General features: G+C 38.5%; 1 long non-coding RNA gene across 1 annotated transcript; it reads left to right on the top strand.

Annotated features, from left to right (window-relative positions):
• Positions 1 to 17,906, top strand: LOC309630714. The gene is made up of 2 exons (XR_014245898.1): positions 1 to 5,843; positions 7,461 to 17,906. It is a non-coding gene; the product is annotated as an uncharacterized lncRNA (long non-coding RNA).
• Positions 17,907 to 18,372: the final 466 nt, after the last annotated feature.

The following is an 18,372-nucleotide window of genomic DNA, read 5'->3' as shown; positions in this document are numbered from 1 at the left end:
CTCCATAAGTTTCTTCTCTACATCCATGCTTTATCTGCTTTTAGTATAAAGCATTTTATACTAAATAGTTTATCTGTTGCTTTGATAAAAATTAATATAAATATGTATAAAACCTGGAATATGCAAAGCAAATTATTGAAGGTAATTATCTTTGTGTGATGGAATTAGAGATGGCTTCTTTTCTTGTGTGTATTTTCCAATTTCCTAAGATAAATATTTACGACCTAGGTAGTTTTTAATATTTTAAAGTTGTAGAAAATAGTGTTTGTAAGTTGAATATTGCTATTGCTTTTGTTATTGCTATTGCTTTTTAAATAAATGCTTGTAAGTGTCAACTGTTGAGGACAGTACCCAAATGATAGACACAATACTTAGGAGAATTTAATTGGCATCTCTAGGGCAACCATGGAAATTCAAATATATTTAACTTAAGGAACCATGACAAAACCTCATAAGACTCTTCTGTAAAACTGTGCAATAATAAATTGCCTTGTTCCATTATTTCAGGTTAAGTCAAATCTATTCTGTGTTTTTAGACAATGATAATCTTGTTTCTTAATTATATGTGTGTACTTACAAAAACTATCAGAAATAGCACAGTATAAGAAAAATAATACTTACTTTAACCTGTATTTCATTGCTCAACCAACTCTTAAGCTTCTGGTTCATTATTATTACCTGAGTGTAGTATTCTTGGAAATTTAATTTGAGAAATGAACGTTAGAGAGGAAAACAGACATATGTAGGGACATCGATAAACCAAGTGTGAGTGATAACACTGTAAAATATTTCAGGAAAACAAGACTACTAAAAAAACACTTAAAGCTATAAATTTATCTCTAATCCCTGCTTTAGCTGCATTCCATACACTTTAATATGTCAAATATTCATTAGCATTTAGTTCAAAACCTTTTCTAATTTCAATTACAATTTCCTATTTGACTTATGGATTATATAGACTTCAGGCAGCTGAATAAATTGGAAAACATACCATCAACAGAAAAACCAGCTGTCATTTTTTTCCCCAAATAATTCTGAGCTTAAGGAAATTTTAACTGATAGTCCAAGAGGATTTAACTTGGCATCTGAAAAAGTAATTCATTAGTTTTCTGGAACAATAAAAGAAGCAAAAATAGCCAACGATTCTCCACTTTTCCATAACTGTCAATTTTACACGTCTGTTTTAAAATAAGAGCTTCTGGGTGTTACTTCCCCAGCATTGGAGTTATCTGGACACCTGTGTTCTGCTTCCAGCTCTGGACTGGCTGACTTTGTGACCTGGGACAAGCCACTTCCTCGCTCTTGGTCTCTGCTTCCTCTGCTAGAAGATCCCCTACTTTCCATTGTCACCTGGAGCATACATCTTACAGTGTAGTGTTGTAGGATTTCCTGACAATAGGTGACATGCAAGTTCAGGTTCAGTGATGTGGAGACAAGGAGAATTATCCAAGTCCTTGTAGCTTTCCTTGCACCCAAGGGAGCAGCCTGTCCAAATGACCCCCCACCCCCATGGAGGCTTCCCCACTCCCATGAGGAGCCCACGTTTTAGGGAAAACCAGCTGAGGCTTATTGGTCAGGGAGTCATGGCAGCAATGGACCTGGTAGCTGGTAGGGTGTGAGAATCTTTAGTTAAGACACTTCCCTCAGATGCCAGGGGCCTGGGCATAGACACAGTCCTGGGTGTGGTCAGCCCAGAGCTGATCCTGTTTGCCTTCTGGCCAGACATATCAATAATTTCAGCAGGGATGGAGATTACAGACTGCAAAGCAAGGAATTTGCACATTTGATATTTTAAGCATTTGTAACATGAAAGTGACCATAACCAATCAGAATAAAAGGTCAGTTTTGTAATTCCTTTTCTGAATACAGAAATGAGTAATGTGTTTTTTTTTTTTAATAAACATTTTATTTTAGGAGAGTTTTAGATTTACAGAAAAAATGGGCAGATAGTACAGAGTTCCTATGCACCCCACACACAGTGTCCCCTACTATTAGCATCTCACATTAATGTGGTACATTTGTCACAATTATTGAACCAATATGGATATACAGTTGACTCTTGAACAACATGGTTTGAACTCTGCAGGTCTGCTTATACATAGATTTTTTTCAATAAATATAGTACCTGTATTTTCATTTTACAGATCTTTAAATTAAGTGTGTGGAAAAGTTTGTGTTTGATTAGTGATCACAAACGTGGAATCTGAAAAAACTAGGGTTTGAGTCCTGCTTTTATCCAAACTGTTTCAGCTTCCTGCCCTTGGGTTAGTCATTTATCAATTCCTTTCTTTTTGAGACAGAGATAGCAGTACGTGGCTTTTTCACTGTGTGGGAGGCGGCATCCCTAACCCTTGCTTCGTTCAAGGGTCATTTATATTCTTATTAACTCAAGTCCATACTTTCTCAGATTCCCTTAGTTTTGATTCTGTTCATTTTTATGTTTTATTCTTTGTGTTTATTTTTCCACTTTAGGTTTCACCCAGGACAGCACATTACACTTAGTTGTCATGGCTCCTTAGAGCCTCAGTTGATTAGGCTTTATGATGAAGTTGAAGATATCCTTGCTTGGAAGCAGGCATCCTTGAGGTCCCCTCCAGCTCCAAAAGCTGTGATTTTATCTAAAAGCAACTTGTGGGAACATGGTTCTCTGAGAGCAGCCTCAGCTTGACGATGATAGTGCATGCATAATTCTCAAGGTGGCTTTAGGCCACAGATGAAAATGATACTCCAACAGCATCCCAAGTCTTGAAGATCTTAGGAGATGTTAGGGGCATGCAAGCCAGACACACAACTTGGAAACAGTCGACACAAAGAAAACAAGGATGACCTTCTCTCATGACACTTTGTTTTGCATGTTCTACCATCCTTCAACGCTGCAGAGAACTTTTATCACATTAAAATTAGGCAGCTGGGTAAGACAGTCATGTTGACACAGATGAACCTTGCATCTGAATGTATTTTTTCTAAAGTATATGTTTTTATTATCATTGCTGGCTATCTGAAATATTTGTAATGAGAACCATCTCCAGTCGAACGTTGCTGGTATTACACACTGCGTAATAAGTTGAAAAGACTGTGCTTGCATATGTATGAAAGACAGGGCATGTTTGTGCTGTTTCCTCTTGGTGATCTGTAGGTAGAGAAGATGCTGATTGTGAAAAAACATTCAAAGGGTTATGGGTCCCTACAAGGATTTGTTTTACAAAATAGGCACAGATCAAAAGAATATCAGTGTAATTTTGCAAAACTGCAGTCTATATTCTGGGATCCTTGAGTTAGAAAGTATGAGTGAATGTAAAATGGCATGTATGTCGGACTGCCTCTGATTCATAACATATGCTTTTCAAGATAAGAATTTATGTATCTATAGACACACACCCAAATATGTGTGTGTACCTGTGTGTCTGTCTATAGGTACAGTTTTGTTTGTTGTTTGTTCTAATGACCATTTATTGAACACTCAGCTGTGCCCAGCACTGTGCGAAATGTATGATATGAGTTATCTTTCTTAAGCTTCCCCACAGCCCTGAGGGGTGGTTATCACTCCCTCTCACTGATGTCAGTATATTACTTATTATCTCAGATCTAGACTAGATGGAGACTAGATCAAAGCCTAAAGCCAGTTAAATGACTACCTGGGCTTTTATCAAACAGGTGACATAATGCTTCTAGAACGGGGGTTCTTAACACTGGGTGTATGTCCTGAGTTTACACAAGACTCTCCAAGGTCGGCACAGGCACAGATAGGTGTATGGAATCAGTGTCCTAATCCTTGACTCTTCCTTATGAATTCTTTCCTGAAACTGAGGTGCCCAAGAAAGCATAGCCTGTTGAGGCATCTTGAAGGTTCTCCTTTGCCATCCCCACCCCTTTCACAACAGTGCTTATCTACGCCTGCTATAAAGGCACACTTCCATCCATCTCAGATCTCCTGGATCTGAGTTGTCAGCTATTTTCTTTTCTTCAGTGTTTACACTGATGTGTGTCTATGGTTTTACCAGATACTGTTTTGTTCTTTCTAACTTTGTTGGACAATTTTTCCTAACAGAGAATGAATAGGATCGATAATTCTAGGAAGTGTTTAAAGCATTTGCCTCTTAAAATCACTATGCTTCCATTTTTCTTGTTCTTTTCCTTTTCCACACTGAAAACAGAAAAGAAAAAAAAAAATTCATGCTGCATGAGATTTGGATCCCAACCAATCTGGTGACCATTTCCTGCCCCCAAATCAGGAGAGCCTTCTTGGGGACATGTCACCCCCTTCCTAACTGGTTAGTCCAGCCTAGAACACAGTGGTTCCACATTAGAAACTATAAGAATTTTTAAAACTTTTTAGCAACTCCTAAAAGGCATTTTTTTGGTTTTTAATTTTCTGCTATAGGACCGATCATTCTTAAAAGGAATAAATACTTTTTAAAAAGTATTTTTAGAACATAATCAAAATAAACAGAAATCAAAATAAACAAAATACCTTATGTGTATTCTAGGATTCATTCAGTGCTTCCCTTACATTCTCTGTGCTGTGTGCTGCTAACATCAGAACTGTACCCACCCCCAGCCTAAGCAGACCCCCTTTTTTAAAAGAACAATCAATACAGTACACTTTCAATCTTTCAGGTTCTTATCTCACTCTGGCTCCCTCAAAAATAATATGTTAGAAGGGTAATTAATATTTGGAATTGTAGTTGAAGGGATCAAAATAAGTACAGAGACTACTGACAACCTGACACAAGTTAACTGGGTCAGCACAAGAAGCGAAAATTAAGTAACTTGACCACAGTAAAAATAAAATAAAAGCAAAACGTGTTTCATTTCACAGGCATTAAAAATCCATGCTTCTGATACAAAGCCATCTTAACAGAAAGCAAAATTGAGAAAATCACAAGACTAGGTGTTCATCATACAAACATTTTCATTTCAGTTTTATGTCATAGTCTTTAGAAGATGAACGACTTTCCACCAGGATGAAAAGTGTTTGCAGAAATAGACACCATGTCTCTTTCTTGGCATTATGAATGATGGTGAAAACTGACGGTGCACTGAAGCCTAATTATTCTCTGGAAACCATGGTTGGAAGCAGCTTGAATTGGTACCAAAACAAGCATTAGAAACCCTGCAGGTGTCTCTTCAAATGGAACCTTCATTTTCCAAGCAATTAATGCTGATTCAAGCCAATAGGCCAATAACAAGGGGCCGCACCTAGAGACGCTTGCTGCCTCATACAACTGCTTCTGCTAGAGCAGCTCAGACACAAATCCTGAACAAGACAGCTCCTGGGGAGCACGAGCAGCACAGAGGGGCCATAATCCTGCTCTCTGTGAGAGTCTGGGGGTCAAACAGTGACAATTATTTATTCTGATAATTAACTCCTGGTTCCCAGGAAAGACCAGGACCCTCTTCCGCTGCAGCCTCTCTTCAGGCATAACTCACACATACACACACTCATGATGATTATGATAATAACAATAATAATAATAGATATTACCGAAAACCACTAAAGGAAAAATAAGAGCAAACAGCAGCCCATTGACAGCCAACATCAGGTGTCGTATGACTAGAAGAATGAGATTAGACCGTATAGATCACATCTCAATTCAACTCATTTTCTGATTTGAGAACCTAACACCCACATAAGGTAAGGTTTCTATTTCTGGTTGAATCTTAACAACAGCAACAAAAATCTATGACTCATTCATCAACAAGTATTTATCAGTCCCGTAATTTGCATTTGATTATTATGCAGTTCTGGAAGACAACATAACAGTGATCAAGACAGACGTGCCTCGTGGTGTTTACAGTAGTGGGAGTGAGAGACAGTCTCCGGTTACACAAGTCGATGCATGGTATGTGTACGCTGATAAAACCTAATAATGTTCAGTATGTCCATGGTGTTGTGTGCTACGGCTAAAAAGGAGTTGTGTAGGAGCCGAGGTGTGCTGATGTGGAGGTCAGGTATGGGGTTGCTCAAATGTCCCCCTTGGACAAGTGGACCCTTGAACACAAATCTAAGGGAAGTAAAGCAATAACTGCTCCCACAACTGGGGACAGAGCCGTCCAGGCCAAGGGCGTGGCGAGGCTGGGGGCCTGGAGGCATGATGGCCAGACTATCTGAATAGTAAGTATGTGGAAGCAGAGAGAACAGGGGTGAGGGCAGATGTGGGAGAAGGAGTCAAGGGGTAGAAGAAGGTGATAGGAATTGGGAGGAAGATAGATAACGTAACCTTGTAAAGACCTCAGCTTTTCATGTGGTGAAGTAGAAGCCAGCCATGGCAGGTCTATGAGTGCAGGCACGGCAGGACCCAGCACCTCATGCCCCAAGCATTAAGACCATGGAAGCATTATAACGTGGAGACACCCGATGCAAATAGGAACGAAGTACTGACCCCTAGAGGTAGATCCAAGTTTTGTTTGACTTGAATCTCATAATGTCTGAATGCGTGGGATTTCTATAAGAAAAAAGGATATGCAGTTAGGAATAAAAATTAGGTATAAAAGTGATTTTCTTAGAACCTAAAAGAAATCACAACAAATTTCAAAAAATTTTTTTTAAATAACACAAAAGAGTTTTGAAAACATTGCCTTCTTAATTAAGTGCCTGATACACCTCTGTTAATCTTTTTGGGAGGCGGGCAGGAGTGGGAGGGCAATATTTTTGACTGAGTACTTTTCATCACCTCTTTATATGACAATTTAGGAACATTTTTTTCTGTGGAGAGAATTAAAAGATAAATTAGTCACTTCTCTATTTTATGAATTGAATGGTGTCCCCCCAAAAAGATTATGTTGAATTCCTAATACCCAGTATTTCAAAATGGGATCTGATTTGGAAATAGGATTGTTGCAAGTATAATTAGTTAAATTAAGATGAGGTAATACTGGAATAGGGTGGACCCTTAAGCCAGTATGAGGGGTATCCAAGCGAAGACACAAAAACACAGGGATAAGACCATGTGAAGGGGGAGACAGAGATTGGAGAGATGCTGCTCCAAGCCGAGGAACATTTGGGGCTACCAGATGCTAGAAGAGTCCAGAGAGAAAATCTTGCCCCAGAGGTTTCAGAGGGAGCGTGACCCTGCCAACACTGTGATTTTGGACTTCTGGAATTTCTCCAAAGATGTGAGACAATAAGTTTTTATTGTTTTAAGTCACCCAGTTTGTGGTACTTTGTTATGGCAGCCCTTGGGAATTTATTTATCTAGTATGATTAATCAAAGTTTCTTTTTCTATTACAGAGATTTTAGGAAACATACTTTTTAGCTTTGCAACTCGTTAATGTTAACATGATGAAAATGTATACTATTGTGTTGAATTTGAGAAAACCTCTATCAAGTTTCCCTCATATTGACCTGTTACAGATGATTTCATGTGATTTCTGTGTGTATGTATGCGTATACATGTATTTTTTTAAACACACTACATTATTGAAAATTTTTGACATGAAAAACTTCTGTTTTGACCAGGTATCAATGAGAAACAAATCCTTCGTTTAAAATTCTGCATGTCTGATGACGGGAAGGATTTTACGCAGATTAACTCCAGCCTCTGTGGACTTCAAGTCTTGTTTCCTTTCCTTTTTTTACTTTTTCATAGTGCCAGGGACATGATTTACATTCACATTGCAGTACAACCTTTGGTCAGGCATGTTCATAACGAGATGCTTGGTAAGTTGGTGCAGTGGATGGTGGAAGAATTCCTGAGAGCCATTTCTGCCCTTGGAATAGCTGCAACATCTTGCCTTTACCCAGGAAATAGTCGACTGAGAACCATAATAAACACACAGCGCCAAACTCAAACTATAGGTACCTCAGCTTAATTTGCCCTTAACTACATCCCAAAAATGTCTTTGGACATTACAATACTTCTCACCAGTAGGTGGAATATGAAAGAGGATAAATTAAAGTGGAAAGAGGCAGCAGTCTTGACCAATCGGAAGTAAATATCTTACATTAACAACTTGTACAGGAGCATATGAACCATACTTTTTGTTATAGTTCTGTCCAGGGCCTTGGAAGGTCCCTTGTGCAAGTGAGAGTTGGTGTATCTTATGTCTCATTAGCTTAGTGGTAAATTTGCTTTTGTGTCTCCTACTTGCTGTTAGGGACCTGCCAAGCGTGATGGTTAATTTTGTGAGTCAACTTGATTGGGCAAAGGGATGCCCAGATAGCTGGTAAAATTATTTCTGGGTTTATCTGTGAGGGTGTTTCTGCAAGAGATTAGCATTTGAATCAATGACTTAGTAAAGAAGATCATCTTCCCCAGTGCAGGTAGGCATCGTCCAATCTGATGAGGTCCTGAAAAGAACACAAAGGTGGAGAAAGGTTAAATCCTTTTTTTTTTTTTAAGATTTTTTTGATGTGGACCATTTTTAAAGTCTTTATTGAATTTGTTACAATATTGCTTCTGTTTTATGTTTTAGTTTTTTGGCTGCGAGGCATGTGGGATCTTAGCTCCCCGACCAGGGATCGAACCCACACCTCCTGCATTGGAAGGCTAAGTCTTAACCACTGGACCTCCGGGGAAGTCCCAAGGTTAAATTCTTGCTTTTCTTCTGAGCTGAGACATCCATCTTCTCCTGCCCTTGGGCGTCAGAGCTCCTTGTTCTCAGGCCTTTGGACTATGAGACTTACACCAATTTCCCCCACACCCCAGTTTCCAGACCTTTAGTCTCAGACTGGGAGTTACACCATCAGTTGGGACTTGGACTGCCTTATACTATCAGCATTCCGAATTCTCGAGGTTGCATGGCATAAGTCAGCTTCCATAATGATTTAGGTCAATTCCCATAATAAATCTCTTCTTAAATATCTCTACATATGCTATTGGTTCTGTTTCTCTAGAGAACCCTGATCAATACACTCAGTCTTGTAGATTTGCCTTGTCTTTCAACTTGGCACAATGTTCCTCAAAACACGGTGTGTGTAAGAGTCACTGCCCAGGGTTATATCTATGAGACACGTATTTTGTAAATAATGTAAGGGATGTTTTAAGGTAGTCATCAGAAGATAACCCCCATTTCATGTAGGTGAAACTCCACAGCTAGTCCCTTCTAAAATCAGATATTTCTACAATTAAGCAGTAGAATATGTCCTCTAAAAAGAATGATATTAGATATACACATTTAAAAATAAGACTCAGAAAAGGGGAAATCCTCACTTACTGATATTAGAAGAAGGCGACTGACCTTTGCCTATCTTTGTCTTTTAAGTGATAAAGCCTCGTAAGAGGGAGCACTTTCTCAAATCCTTTTACTGGATAAATAAAGGCTGGATAGTCAACATTAAAGATCAGATTATTCATTGAAAAAGTTACATTTTTATGATATGTGAAAGCAACTGTCTCTATTTAGTATTTATAACACTATAATACTATAAGAAATGTTTTAGTCTAAAATGTCTTGTGTTAAATGAGGAATTAAACAATGTAAGTAATTCACCCAAGGTCACATAGTGAGGTTCTTTTTTTAATATCTGCTAATGGTAACAAACAAACAAAAAATAATAATTTCAGAAATTATATAGTTCCCAGCAATTACCAAAATGCATCCTTGATCAGTGAGAAAACTCATATTCTGCAGCTCAAATTCAGCCATATGCTCGTGGGACCTGTAATTATAGTGACTCATCCTTGAAAAAGCTATTGTGAGTAGTCACTGTTCCTACAATAGTGCATTGGTTTTTGCTTATAAAATTCCCCCAAAGTTAAACCAACTTAGAGATGATGAATCTGGTGCGGAAATTATTACATCAGGGAAGTCCATAGACAAAGTGTTTCAACACAATGGGTTTTACGTTTTTCTCGACGTTTTTTCTCTTAAGATTTTTCTCCTGCTCTTCCTCCAACCTCGTTGTTTACTTACACGACCTTTCTGTTCAGTTGAAATCATGGGTTTCATTATTTCTATTGTGACTTTACTGCGGATAAAATACAATACAGTTACTGGATTCTTAAAAGACCGCAGAAACAAATCTGATTCAAACTCTTAATTTTAGAGATTAGGGCACTAAAACAACAGAAATGTCTTCCTCAAAATCACATTCAGGGGGACCTCCTCCCTGGTGGCACAGTGGTTAAGAATCCGCCTGCCAAAGTAGGGAACACGGGTTCGATCCCTGATCTGGGAAGATCCCACATGCCACGGAGTAGCTAAGCCTATGCACCACAACTACTGAGCCTGCGCTCTAGAGCCTGAGAGCCACAACTACTGAAGGCCACGCACCTAGAGCCCGTGCTCCACAACAAAGAAAAGCCACCACAATGAGAAGCCCGCGCACCTCAATGAAGAGTAGCCCTCGCTCACTGCAACTAGAGAAAACCGACGCACAGCAACGAAGACCCAATACAGCCAAAAATAAAATAAATAAAAAATAAAATAAATTTATAAAAAAAAATTTTAAAAAGAATCACGTTTAGGGAATATGAACTAGGACTTAAATGACCTGATATTTATCCTGATCTCTCCCATGTGTTACGTTGCTCTTCAGTGTCAGACAGATAAGTCAGTCTTCCTAAAACTTTGGTTTCATGCTGTTGTCCTTATTTCCTGCAGAATAAAATTTGGACTTCTAAGCCTGGCATTCAAGACTCACCCCAGTTTGGTTGAAGTTATTGCACTAAACTAATCATATTCACCGTTAGTCCTCTGCATAGTATGCTACTGAAGTCAGTTTGATCTTTTCCTGTTCACAGAACACACCCTGCTATCTGTGCTAGGTAACAAAATAGGTCAGAAAGATCTATAAGACTGATGAGAATGCCACATAAGCAAGATGTTAAAGCAAAGAATTTTACTATTACATCAGTTAACAGGGAAGAGTAAGTTCATAAAGTCGAAAAATCAATGGGCTCTGACTCAGAGAGCCCTACAGTGTTGTAAAACAGAAAATTGAGAGGTAGAAAGAAAATATTATTTAAACGGGCTGGCATCAACATGTCATCAGTTATAAAAGCCAAGTGGCCCCAGGATGGAGGTAAATTCTAAAGGAGAGTGTCAAGATCAACCTTCAAAATTCTGAATAAAAAGTGGAAATATGCACGAAGTTAACTCTTCATAAAGATGTGTAGATCTGCATTCAAGTCATCAGATAGAACTGAATGAGATGGGTAAGAACATGAATTCTAGAAAGGGAGACAAAGATAAAGACCCAGGTCCAGGCTCTGATAACAAAGTGCCACTTGTTGACAACAAGACTATGGCAGTTGAAACAAAGACAGTGGCACTTTTAACTCTGGTCTTCTTAGTCCTATGTAGTCAAAATTGGCAGGTATTTCCTGATGGGCAAAGAAAGACAATAATTTTTTCCCCAATACTTCTGGGTAGCCAGTGGTCACAGCAGAAGTTTGAAGCAAAAAAATCTAAATGCACACATACACACACTTAAAGGCAGCTGTGCACCAACCATTTCCCCTTCTCCCTCTCTATCCAAGTTCTACCTTCTTTTGTTGTTTGAGGTGAGGGGATACATGTACAGTATTATTTTGCGCACATGTTCATCCTTCTGGTTTCGTCATTGATATCTGCATTGTTTTAAGATCATTCACATAGTTCCTTCAGAGAGGAGATTCAAAAGGAAAACTAAAAACTATAAAAAGCAAGACCCAAGTTCAATTTATTTAAGTGTGCTGGTATTTGGTTTCAAAAACAAAGTAGAGCTCTTCCAAGTTTATCGGTATTGAAAAAATATATAATTTGGGGAGATTTCCATCACCCCTGTATGTATACTCATCTCAATCACAGAGAAATGAGGTAAAGCCAGAAACTTAAAAGCAGGGCTCTACACATAGACTGTTTTAAATAAAATTATTGCTAAGGGTCAGAAGAACACGAAAGAGCAGGAAGAGAAGAACAAGAGACATTTATTAGAAATATTCATAAAATAGACAGAGTACCAATAAAATGTATTACCTCTAGTTTAAAGGAAACCATAAGTAAAACCTCATGCTAAGACATGGCTACCTAAACTGTCTTTTGAAGTGGAAAAAAAATGGGGAGGTATTAATTAGATCTCAGTAGTATTTGTTGGAAAAAGCGTCATAAATTTTTCATATCAACAGTGCATTATATTTGTTGTATAAAAACAGTGGCTATATTCTGTTCAATACACAGAGATACTTATATTTTAAATATTAAAAAGTAACTGAGATACTTAGGATAATGAATAAACCCCAAAATTCTTAGGGATCACTATGATGTTAATTTTTAGTTTTCTGCTAAGAGTTAGAATTTAAGAAAGCAACCAGTTCCCGCAGAGTTATAAAACCACATTCATTTGTAAGGTGAGACTTCCCTTGTTTGTCTTTGCACAGGAGTTGTATCCGACTGACTCGCAGCATTATTCATGCTCTCTCCAGCCAGCACTACAGAAGGATGGCCTTTTGCCCTCAGGCCAAGCTCAGCTCAGGCAAAATTAGTATGTACAAGACGAGCACATCAATTTGGGGCAAGAGGCTGAATAGAATATGAAAGGAAGGCACATGCTGAGGTACCTGCTTCAAACTGTCTGGACTCCTGTCCTTCCAAGGGTATTTGCCAGACATGTGGAAGTATTAACCGAACTAAGATTTACTGTCTCGTCTCTCCTCGCTGTCTGCTGTACACTTCTTCCATGAGGCAAATCTGTTTTCTGCCTTCAGTCTGTCTGATGACCAAAAGAGAAGGGAAGAAGAAGCAAGAAGAGAGCCAAAAGCTCTACACAGGTTTTTAATCAAAGGGAAATAGCCATTCCTGGTTGGATCCAAATACAGAAACTTTTAAGAGAAAAAAAAAAATAACTGCTATCTTTACAATCTCTCTCGCTAGACTTTATTTGTAGTCCTTTGAAGAGACTCTATTTCCTTATTTGCCAAACTGGCCTATTTTAAGGGCTCTTTCTTGAGTCCCTAAAAGAACAGAATGTCCTGTTCATTTACATACAGTAAACAGATGTTTCCTCCAAACAGCACGAAGTTGGGAAATAATTCTGAAACTCAATCCATTCACTGAAGCTTTGAAAAACCTGGCTAAAAAGAATCCCCAAAGGATGAACTGCCAGTTGTTTATATGAGCAGATTATGTTATAAAAACATGTTTATGAAAGACCATTCATCTTTTGTTTCCTGCATACTGAGCTTCAGTTTAACTACAATTTCAGAGACAAGCATTATGGGCTTCTATTATTTATCTATTTGTGTTGTGATAAAACTGGGATTCATAAACAGACTGGCAGTATACATGTCAAACTTACTTTATTGTCTTGGTTCAGTTCTAGTTCGGAAGTTGAAAATAAAATCTTAAAGAGAAATATTGTCTTCCAGAAGTCATTGTCTAATCTTCATTCATCTGGCAGAGATCATTTCCTCTCTGTGTCTTTCATTCTGTAAATTAGGAAGAAGAAAAAGAATTCTTCCAACTGTTCTGGGATTGTTTTTTTCATTCCCATCAATTATCTTGGCCAGTCAGCCATGTGAGTATTCTCTAAATCCCAGATGGAACAATAGTTTGTACCTTGATGTTGAACATTAACAGATCCTAAAGTAGTAAGCAGCAATGGACATAAAATATAGAGTATATGGAATAATTGCTCAGGTCTCTGTAGGTTTTGTTTTGTTTTTAACAACTTAGCAAACTAGGTTGTGCAAAGTCTAGCAAACCTAGAAGTGCAAACTAATTGTAAAACGGAGCAAGCATCCTGAAACTACCTTCCCCACCCCGCATCTGATCCCATATCAGAGGAAGAAGACAAATCCTGGAATAATCCTAAAATGAGATCCCTAGCCGAAGTACGTTTTGGATTTTCAGGTGGTTTCCCAAGACGGTCTCAATTCTAGAAATTATCTGATACTTAGTTGTTTCACCAAGAGGGAGGTTAGTACTTGCTTTATCGGTGAGGCATTGAAGATTAAAAATGTAGAATAAAAAACCCAACCTTGGACACAGCCAAAAAGTAAATAACCTGTAAATAACCCTAGTGCCAGCACTGCTTGAGATCTATGAGAAGACATCACTTCACTTTTCCCAAGCTACAGAAGAAAGGCTAGAATATTCTGAGGTGAAAAGTCTATTGTCACATTGCTTTTATTAAAATGAGATTACTTTACAGACATTTATTAAGCACCTACTATGTTTCTAATACTATTCTAGCTGCTGGGAATATAGACACAATCAAAACACAAATTCTTTACTTTCTAGCTGGGGTGAGACAAACAATAAACAATAAAATATAAGATATGTTAAATGGTAATAAGTGCTCAGGAAGAAAAAATACATCAAGGAAGTGGTATATAAAATGTCAGTGGGTAACACTTGAGACAGGGTGGATTGGGAGGCTTCCCTGAATGGGGGATTTTGAGTACAGCCTGAGTCCTCCCCAACGTGAAAGGGCTCTGTGGATGTTAACACGAGAGTGTTCCATACAGAGGAAAGCAGGGGGAGAGGAAGGGCCCTGGAGTGCTCAAGTGACAGTAAGACGGTGCGGCGGCCGCAAAAACACCATGGTTGGATTTCCTGCTGTGGTGGCAATAGTTGGCTTCAGCCCCAGCTTTCATTCCCCCTGGATTCCCGCCATGTTCACACTGAAGTCACACTTTCCATAGGCTGCTCCCAGCCAATGACTGACCACGGTGAGGGCACGAGTGCAGGCCCCGACCTGTGGGATGGGGACTCCTTTCATTATACTTTGAGAACTTTGAGGACTTGTGAGGATTCCCCATCAGCCTGGCCAAAACTTTCTTAGACTGACTCAGAGTCTGACACTATTCTAACCCAATTCTCTTTCCTCTCCTGTATCAGACCTGCAGCATGGTGTGAAAACTCTGCCTACCTACTCCTGCTTCCTCCCCTTAATTCTCAGGCATTTTGAGAACTGCAGAATTCTCTGCAGACCCATATCAACACTGTCCAAACCCCTGCACGAAGAGATTTGACCAAACCCTAGCATGACTTCTAGCAGCATAAGGTGTGTCTCTAGGATAACCCCAGCCCCCTACTAAAATGCCTGCCTGAGAAGACTCAACACTGCCAGGAACATTTACTATTTGTTCTAGCCAACAGCTGATGATAGGTCCAGATCACCCTTTCTTAGATTTACTGGAAAGGGCTTACAGTTGTGACTATGTATCTTGTACAACTCAGAAGCATCTTTCTCAAGGACATGAAAGCCATTCCTTTGCAATGTTATCATCAAAAAATAGGACCTCTGCCTCCCAGGTTCTGTGGGGTGATAGATTCTTAACTTCAATAATTGCCGGCCAACAAACACAGCTGGCCTAATCACATTTACACTGACCAACCCTTTGTGATTTTTCACTTCTCTGACTCTCTTGAGCACCTGCTCTCCTCTCTCTTTTACTCTCCCTTTAAAATCTAAGCAGAATTAGAGACACAGACATAGAGAACAAATGTATGGATACCAAGCGGGAAAGGGGTGGGTGGGAGGAACTTGGAGATTGGGATTGACACATATACACTACTGATACTATGTATAAGATAGACAACTGATGGGAACATACTGTATAGCACAGGGAACTCTACTTAATGCACTGTAGTGTCCTAAATGGAGGGAATATATGTATATGTATGGCTGCTTCATTTTGCTGTGCAGTGGAAGTTAACACAACATTGTAAAGCAACTATATTTCAATAAAAAGTAATTTAAAAAAATGTTCAAAAACCCCTGTACAAATCTGAATGGAGCTCATCTATTTTCCCTACTGCCAGCAGTTACTGAATAAAATCTGTTTTCATCACTTTAATTAATGTGCTTATCTTTGACAATCTCCACCAATAAATCTCTCGTCCATCTTATTCCATCTTGAAGTCTTCTTCTAGAAGAAACTAAACTAACACAGGAGCCCAGTGTGGCTGGAGTCTCTAAAAGTGGGCTAGGGATGGACGGATGAAGCCAAGGAAGCAGCAGTGGATCAGGTCATGGTTAGAACTGAAACCTTTTATTTTGAGTGAGATGATGATGAAATAAAGAGTTTTGAGTAGAGAAGTGAAATGAACTGTTTCTATTATTTTTAATATTCTTCCTAGATGTGGACCAGTTTTTAAGCCTTTATTGAATTTGTTACAATATTGCTTCTGTTTTATGTTTTGGTTTTTTGGCCGCAAAGCATGTGGGATCTTAGCTCCCGACGAGGGATCAAACCCACACCTCCTGCATTGGAAGGGGAGGTCTTACCCACTGGGCCACCAGGGAAGTCCCTGTCTTTTAAAAAAAAAAAAACAAAACAGGGTTTGTCTGGCTGCTCAGGGGAGGCAAGACCAGGAGTCCCAGGGGATGCTACAGTAATAATCAACAGGAGGGGTGTCTTGTATCAGGGTGGTATCGGTGGGGGTGAGGGAGGATGATCAAACTCCGGATATATTTTCAAAGCAGAACTAAAAATATTTGCTGATGGAACAATTGTGGGTTTTAGAAGTAAAAGAAAGGCCAATTGAGAAAATAAGGCCATCAATTTGAGCATCTAAAGGAATGAAGTTATGAGTAAGTCTGCAAGAGGATGTGTTTTGGAGCAGAATATCAGGAACACAGTTTGAGCCATGATATGTATATGTATATATGGTTAAAAAGTATCTGAAAGTATTATCTCTTAGTTGCACATGAAGATTTCCAGTTGAGGAAATGAAGAGATAAGTGAGAGAAGAAGTAAAACGTTCTCAGTAATGCAAATAACCAAGGGAGAATAGCTAAAATAACATGTTATTTGATCTCAGTTAACAATTGAAATTTAGCTCCAGATGAAGATCACTGAATTTGCAATTTGGTAACATGTTGTTCTGATGGGGATCCCAAAGCATGAGCAATGGGTACATTCTGTCTGGACTCCAAATAGTCTCTCTGTTCAAACTCCAAAGATTTATAATCACAAACATCAATACCTCCTTCAGCACAAATTAACTTGTCAGGATGGTTCATTTTAAGCAATATCTCAAAATCTCATTAAGTTCAATGTTAATTTTTTGGTATCTTTATTTATATAGTTTATTTTCTCAAAAAGTTATTTTATAATACTTTTGATGTCACCCTGTAATCTATAATTGAATCCCTCACTTATGCATCCTTGAATGTTTCTTTATCAACCCACCCTCAAATTCTTAGCTTAGAGTTAAGATGTATTGCCAGTAAAGTGTCTCCAACCTTCACCTTGGCATAATACTGGGCGTCATTCGTTCCTCCATATCTCAAAAAAGTAATTTATTCACTTGATCTGGAATATACAAATTACAAAACTTTATTTTATGAGGTATTACCTCACACCAGTTAGAATGGGCATCATCAGAAAATCTACAAACAACAAATGCTGGAGAGGGTGTGGAGAAAAGGGAACCCTCTTGCACTGTTGGTGGGAACGTAAATTGATACAGCCACTATGGAGAACAGTACGGAGGGTCCTTAAAAAACTAAAAATAGAATTACCATATGACCCAGCAATCCCACTACTGGGCATATACCCAGAGAAAACCATAATTCAAAAAGACAAATGCACCCCAATGTTCATTGCAGCTCTATTTACAATAGCCAGGTCATGGAAGCAACCTAAATGCCCATCGACAGATGAATGGATAAAGAAGTTGTGGTACATATATACAATGGAATATTACTCAGCCATAAAAAGGAATGAAATTGAGTCATTTGTTGAGACGTGGATGGATCTAGAGACTGTCATGCAGAGTGAAGTAAGTCAGAAAGAGAAAAACAAATATCATATATTAACACATGTATGTGGAACCTAGAAAAATGGTACAGTTGAATCGGGTTGCAGGGCAGAAGTTGAGACACAGATGTAGAGAACAAACGTATAGACACCAAGGGAGGAAAACTGTGGTGGGGTGGGGATGGTGGTGTGCTGAATTGGGCAATTGGGATTGACATGTATACAGTGATGTGTATAAAATTGATGACTGATTAAAAAGAAAAAAAGAAAAATTACAAATACAACTACATTGGAACAGTAAAAAAAACAAAAACAAAACTTTATTTTAAAGCTTATTCCTCCTATCTAAAATAAAAAGAATAATAAAGTCAACAGTTCTCTTAACTACTTTAGAAATGGATTCTACTGAATAGAATATTATTCCACATAGCCCATGGCTTATTTTATTGTCAGAAAGAGGTCACTCTTCTTTTAACTGCCCGCTATTAATTGTTATTTGATTTGTAACAGTATGATATTTAATAAGGGATTTGAAGTTAGAGACATTGGTTAAAATATTGGTCTACCACTTTTGAATAACATTTCATAAACTTCAGTTAAGATGGAATATCAAAACTGTGAAGTTTGTTCAACATAATTCATGGCTAGTGCTGAAGGTAGAGGACCCTCACCAACCCAGCTGAAGAAAAACAGTAGCTAAGGCAATGAGCATAAAGCAGCATCAAGGAAGACTTAACT

This window comes from Balaenoptera borealis (genome assembly GCF_965194805.1).
Source record: "Balaenoptera borealis genome assembly, chromosome: 6".
Taxonomy (NCBI): Eukaryota; Metazoa; Chordata; class Mammalia; order Artiodactyla; family Balaenopteridae; genus Balaenoptera; species Balaenoptera borealis.
Note: the sequence above shows the minus strand (reverse complement) of the source record. Positions and strands in the feature narration are given on the sequence as shown.